Source organism: Trichomycterus rosablanca, chromosome 1 (assembly GCF_030014385.1).
Source record: "Trichomycterus rosablanca isolate fTriRos1 chromosome 1, fTriRos1.hap1, whole genome shotgun sequence".
Lineage (NCBI taxonomy): Eukaryota > Metazoa > Chordata > Actinopteri > Siluriformes > Trichomycteridae > Trichomycterus > Trichomycterus rosablanca.
Window position 1 is genome coordinate 9,207,343 of NC_085988.1, and position 6,941 is coordinate 9,214,283.

The window sequence follows — 6,941 nt, forward strand, 5'->3', positions numbered from 1 at the left end:
CTAGTTTGTCTACAAGTCATACAACAGATGATACAAACTTCATTTATTTGCATTAATTTAAAACTTTTTTTTAACTAATGTTATTAAAATATACTTGTTGTCAATTCGTATACTTTTGAAATAAATCTTTTTTTCTCATTTACGTGTTGTTTGAATTAGACCTACGTTTAGGGCAAGGTAGCAAATTTTGCATGATTGTTCATCATTGATATTAATATCCGGGTCTTATAGTTACTAAGTAGCGCCTCCTGCTGCCTGAAATAAAAGAATGAAGAGTCATTTTTTGAACGGCTCTTTAAAAGGAACCGAGCCAAAAGATCCGACTCCCTTCAAAGAGCCATAATTCCCATCACTACATCAACACCGTGATGCTGCTGCATTCTGTGGAAATTGCTCAGCAAGCACTAGAAGACACATCTTACTGCTGGGTTTCTACTGATAGGAGCAAGTAATTAAAGTAAATCCAATTAAAGTTAAAAACACTCCTAATAAGTCGGCTGATACGATTGTACAATACATCAAAGAAACTACAAAATAAAGGGATTTTTATTTATAGGTGACGACTGTTTTTTAATTTGTTGTTATTATTGTTTAGGTCTTAACGCTGAATGTGAAGGAATGAGATTATCTGACTATAAAAAGCAGCTGTATTTATTAAAGTTCAGTAACACAGCTGGATGGTTATTGACTCATTTGTCAACTATTTAAACCTCGACCCCATACACATTACCATGGTGTCACCAACAACATCACCCCCCCCCCCCTCCTTCCCCGAACCAGGCGTCCTCTTTTAAAAAAAAAAAAAAAAAAAAAAAATATGGTCACTCTACTTTATTGTCATTTCAGCTACACTATACTGCCAAAAGTATTCGCTCGTCTGCCTTCACACGCGTATGAACTTGAGTGACTCCCATTCTTAATCCACAGGGTTTAATATGATGTCGCCACCCTTTACAGCTATAACAGCTTCAACTCTTCTGGGAAGGCTTTCCACAAGGTTTAGGAGTGTGTTTATGGGAAGTTTTGACCATTCTTCCAGAAGCAAATTTGTAAGGTCAGACTTAAGGTGTTCTATCGGGTTGAGGTCAGTCAAGTTCTTTCACACCAAACTGGCTTATCCACGTCTTTATGAACCTTGCTTTGTGCACTGGTGTGCAGTCATGTTGGAACAGGAAGGGGGCCATCCCCAAACTGTTCCCACAAAGTTGGGAGCATGAAATTGTCCAAAATTTCTTGGTACGCTGAAGTATTAAGAGTTCCTTTCACTGGAACTAAGGGGCCGAGCCCGACTCCTGAAAAACACCCCCACACCATAACCCCCACCCTCCACCACACTCTACACTCGGCACAATGTAGTCAGACAGGTACCGTTCTCCTGGCAACCACCAAACCCAGACTCGTCCATCAGATTGCCAGACAGAGACACATCTCCACTGCTCTAGAGTCCAGTGGCGGCGTGCTTTACACCACTGCATCTGACGCTTTGCATTGCGCTTGGTGATGTAAGGCTTGAATGCAGCTGCTCGGCCATGGAAACCCAGTCCATGAAGCTCTACACACTGTTCTTCAGCTGATCTGAAGGCCACATGACGTTTGGAGGTCTGTAGCGATTGACCCTGAGCATTATGCGCCTCAGCATCCGCTGACCCTCTGTCATTTTACTTCATGGCTGAGTTGCTGTCGTTCCCAATCGCTTCCACTGTGTTATAATAGCACTGACGGTCGACTGTGGAATATTTAGTAGCGAGGACATTTCACAACATGGCTGGCAGTAAAGGAAGAACCTGGTATGGGCTATCAGAACGTGCCTGTTTCCTCTGACAGCTAAAGGACTTTTTGTGCTAATTTAGTCCCTTTGTCAGTTTTGTCACTGATGTCACAATTGATTGTTTAATCAGGGTGAAGGTCAGGGCTCTGTACAGGCCACTGAATTTCTTCTACACCAACTTATTAAACCACGTCTTAATAAACCTCCTTTTTTTTTTTTTTACAGCGGAACAATAATACAGAGATCCTATAAAACTAAACTTGTGTCGTACTGCGTCTCCCTCTGCTGAACAAGTGGGCATGTCACATCAGGACGTTACAGTAAAAATTGGCCACACAGAAGAAACAAGTTCTGAAGAGCATGAAGTGGAGGAGAGGATCCAGACTGGATGGATGAGATTCTTCATTACACAGTGTGATAAAAAGCTCAACTGTATAATAACCATTAATTAAACTAATGTAGATATGAATCTGTATTATTTACTATCTTACTTATTTCTGTAAACAGTCAGTTAACTGTATAAACTCAAATGCTGTAAACAAAAACGTTATAAAATGATTTTAATTAAATTAAATTTACTTTCACCAACTGGCACCTACAAACACCGGGTACAAATCAGGAGTACACCATGGACAACCTATTACAGGACATCATCACACACTACAGCAGATACAACAATCAACAAGTAAAGACAAGTCACATTTATTTAAATCCATCTCAAATCAATCAGGAACAATTTATAATGACATTTATTTTAAAAAGTAAAGGGAATTATAATAAAGATGATAATAATGCTAATATTACTACTAATAAAACTATAACAGCAGCAACAATAATAATACAATAATTATTAATAATAATTATTATTATTATTGACAAAACACAGTTACACTCAGCACTTAACAGCTGAAAAAAAGAAGAGAAAGAAGAAAAGGAAGAATGTTGTCTCTTTAACATGTAACCTTGTCCAGCTCTAAATTCAGAATACATTTATTATAAAATAAGTTAAAGAAAACACAGAACAGCTCTCCTCGGTCAGAAGTGGAGGTAGAGGGAGTGAAAAAGGTCATTGGATATGACTAAATTAAGTAGATTTTTTTTGTTTGTAAAGACTTGCTCGCCACTTCTTTAGCAGAATCCAGACTGGAAGTGATTCTTCATTTCACAGAAAAACAAAAATGCTCATCTGTGTAATAAACACACATAAATCACACACTGAATCATCTCTTATAAGAAAAAACATGTGAGAATTTACACATTCAGCTACCTTCATGTTTACCTTCAACTTAATCTAAAATCAATATGTATAATAATGAACATTAACAAAACACTACAACAATAATCATTTACAGATGTGTTTACCTTTTTGTTTATCTTCCTCCTCCTCTGGAATCCAGGCAGGGGTTGATGGGATTGAACCTGTAGGAAATACATTTATGTCACTGTCCTGTATAAAATCTGTCCTGAAACTTTGGTTACAGACCATCAGTTCTTACAAGTGACATTTTCACAGACGTTCACCCACCTTGTAATGGAGTTACAGTGAGATTCCACACTGGATCATTATTACATGAATAAATCCCAGAGTCTGATAGAGTAAGATTATTTATATGAAGAAATGAATCAAGTAATAAACTGTATCTGTCGTCTCTCATGTGATTGGTGCTTTCTCCATCTCGAAAACTCATGATCAGCACTCTTCTGTCTCCACCTTTAGTCCAGAGAAGAATCTCTTTAGATTCACAGAAAAGGATGGTGTCACCCCCCACTGTGCCACCCTGATTGTATATTCCTAATACCAGAGGTAAAAAAGAAACATCACAGTCAGATACACTGTAGAAAATTGCTGTAAAATTTCAGTAAATATTTCACAGTAAAATACGTTTGTATTTACATAATTTACACTATTAAACTGTAAATATTTGGGCAAATATGGACGTGCTTTAGATTACAGTATAATACAAGAAACCGCAATGCATGATTGGATTTTTCTTCTTCACATATATTATTTTTTTTCTTTTGTAGTATTTTAAGGACTTGAATTAAAATCTGATGTTATTTTAGGTTAATTTTATGCATACAATTCTAAATGTTCACAAACACTGGCAACAATCTCGGGGGTTTGTTAGAAGAAATTGTTGAATATGTCTGTTTGTGTTTAAAACAAAAACTAAATTCACACTGTTTAAATAAAAGAGGAAATAAAAAGCAAATTCTAGTGTTTGTTTTGTGTAACATTAAGTTTTGTAAAGACAACGTCTTAGTTTTTATTGTACTATTAATTGCAATTATTTTTTCACTGCAGTACTGGAACCTCTTGTGCACTGAAGGGCTTTCAGTAGTTTTCAGTATATTTACTGTAAATGCTGCCTGTAAATTATTGTAAATATTTAATAATAAATCTAGAATGATGTACTGCACAAATTACACAAATAACATGTAAAGATAACAATATATTGCAGCAATATTTAAATTTACATTTTCTGCATTTAGCAGACGCTCTTATCCAGAGAGACTTACAGAAGTGCTTCCATAGTAAACATTTCATTTCTCAAGCTTTAGTAAACAACTGTTGAAGAACACAAATCTGCTGAAAACTGTTAGAACCAAAGTGTTTTTTTTGTTTCTTTTTGGAAATGAAAAAATTTTAGTAAATAAGTACGTCAGCTTAAATGCTTAGTAAAAAGGTGATGAAGGTTTTTAATCAATATTTAAAGACAGCAGAAGACTCAGATGTTCGGACAGACAGAGGAAGTTTGTTCCACCACTTGGGTGCCAGAACAAAGAAGAGCCTTGATGCTCGTCTTCCTTTACTCCTGGGTGGAGGATCAAGTCGAGCGAGACTAGAGGCTCGGAGGTTGCGTGGTACAGAGTGGGGTTTGATTAGACCACGAAGGTAGTTTAGAGCTGGTCTATTTTTGGCTTTGTAGGTGAGCGTCAGTGTTTTAAACTGAACGTGTGCAGCTACAGGAAGCCAGTGAAGAGAACTCAGCAGTGGGGTGATGTGGCAGCAGTGGGGTGATGATGTGGCAGCAGTGGGGTGATATTGTGGCAGCAGTGGGGTGATATTGTGGCAGCAGTGGGGTGATGTGGCAGCAGTGGGGTGATATTGTGGCAGCAGTGGGGTGATATTGTGGCAGCAGTGGGGTGATGATGTGGCAGCAGTGGGGTGATGATGTGGCAGTGTTTAGGTTGGTTAAAAACCAGACGTGCAGCTGCATTTTGAATGAGCTGCAAGGGTTTAATCGTGGACATGGGAGCTCCTGCCAGGAGGGAGTTGCAGTCGTCCAACCGTGAGATTACAAGTGATTAAACCAGATTCTGGGTAGCTTCCCTGGAGAGAAATGGTCGAATCTTCCTGATGTTGAAGAGGAGGAACTGGCACGATGTTGTCATGTTGGCTATATAAGGAGAGAAGGTCAGCTGGTTATCCAGGACGACACCAAGGCTTCTTACCTTATCAGATGGTCTGATCTAGGAGTCATCAAGAGAGATGACTAGGTCCTGGGTTGGAGATTGATCTCCGGGAATGAGCAACATCTCTGTCTTGCTGGGATTGAGTTTTAGATGATGAGCCGACATCCATTGTGAGATATCTCGCAGACATGCTGAGATGTGAGCTGAGACTTGTGTGTCTGAAGGAGGAAATGACAGAACGAGCTGAGTATCATCTGCATAGGAGTGGTAGGAGAAGCCATGGGAGGCTATGACCTTGCCCAGAGAGCGGGTGTAGATAGAGAAAAGAAGTGGGCCAAGTACAGAGCCCTGAGGAACACCGGTTGAGAGAGTGCATGGGGGAGATATGGATCCCATCCATGACACTTGGTAAGAGCGCCCTTTGAGGTAGGAGGTCATCCATTGCCATGCTGAACCTGTTACTCCAGGGTTGGAGAGAGTGGACAGGAAAATGCTGTGATTCACTGTGTCACAGGCTGCAGAGAGGTCAAGAAGAATAAGGACAGATGACAGTTTGGCTGCATGAAGCTTCTCAGTAACAGCTACAAGAGCTGTTTCCGTAGAATGCGCTGCCTTGAAGCCAGACTGGTACGGATCGTGGAGGTCATTCTGAGTAAGAAAGGCAGATAGTTGGTTATAGACAGCACGTTCAAGAATTTTGGATAGAAAAGAGAGGAGTGAGACAGGTCTGTAGTTGTTAATGTCTGTAGTGTCTAGTGTAGGTTTCTTAAGGAGGGGGATGACCTGAGCCTTCTTAAAAGCAGTAGGGACAACGCCTGATGTCAGGGAGTTGTTGATGATGGGTGTGATGAAGGGGATTAGGTCCTGTGAGATGTCTTTAAGGATGGTGGATGGTATAGGGTCAAGGGTGCATGTCGTGGGATTGCTGGATGAGGAGCTGTGTAACCTCGTCCATGGTGAGTAAGGTAAAGCTGGTGAGTGTGTTGGTGGGTTGAGGGTCAGTTGAAAGTGGGTCAGTCGTAGAGAAGGATTGATTGATTTTGTCAATCTTGTCCTCAAAGAATGTTGAAAAGTCAGTAGCAGTGAGAGAGGCAGGTGGGGGAGGAGGAGGGTTTAGAAGAGAGGAAAATATAGCATGAAGCTTACATGGGTCAGCAGCAGATTGTTCAAGCTTGGCTTTGTAAAAAGATGTTTTTGCAGCGGTCATGTCGGATGAGAACCTGGACAGCAGATCGTGGTAGGAGTGGAGATCAACACTGAGCTTAGATTTCCTCCACTTTCTCTCAGCTGCCCTTAATTCTCTTCTGTTGCTCTGCAGTGCATCTGAAAGCCAAGGAGCAGGGTGAGAAGGTTTTCCTCGTTTGAGGGTAGGAGGACAGAGCTGATCAAGGGATGTTGAAAGAGAAGAGAGTAGAGTATTAGTTGCGGAGTTGAGTGGAAGGGTAGCAAGCATGTCAGGGTTAGGTAGTGAAGTTAGGATGTTGGAGCTCAGCAAGGAGGAAGATAAAGAGTGAAGATTAGGGCGTGTTTTAAGGGTGAAAGTGTGGTTGGAGGTAGGAAGAGTTGGGAGATAGAGAGAGAAGGACACAAAGTGATGGTCGGAGAGGTGAAGTGGGGTGATGATGAGGTCAAGAGCAGGAGATGGACGGCTGAAGACCAGGTCCAGAAGATTGCCTCCTTTGTGTGTCGGAGGGCTGTGGTTAAAGAGGAGGTCAAAAGATGAAAGAAGAGGAAGAAGACAGGAGGACTGAAGTGT

At 40.6% G+C, this 6,941-nt stretch overlaps 1 long non-coding RNA gene across 1 annotated transcript; it reads right to left on the reverse strand.

Moving 5' to 3' along the window:
* Positions 1 to 2,717: 2,717 nt before the first annotated feature.
* On the reverse strand, positions 2,718 to 3,632 carry LOC134318575 (uncharacterized). The gene is made up of 3 exons (XR_010013392.1): positions 3,294 to 3,632; positions 3,131 to 3,187; positions 2,718 to 2,954 (listed from the first exon to the last, which is right to left on the reverse strand). It is a non-coding gene; the product is annotated as an uncharacterized LOC134318575 (long non-coding RNA).
* Between the last annotated feature and the right edge of the window lie 3,309 nt (positions 3,633 to 6,941).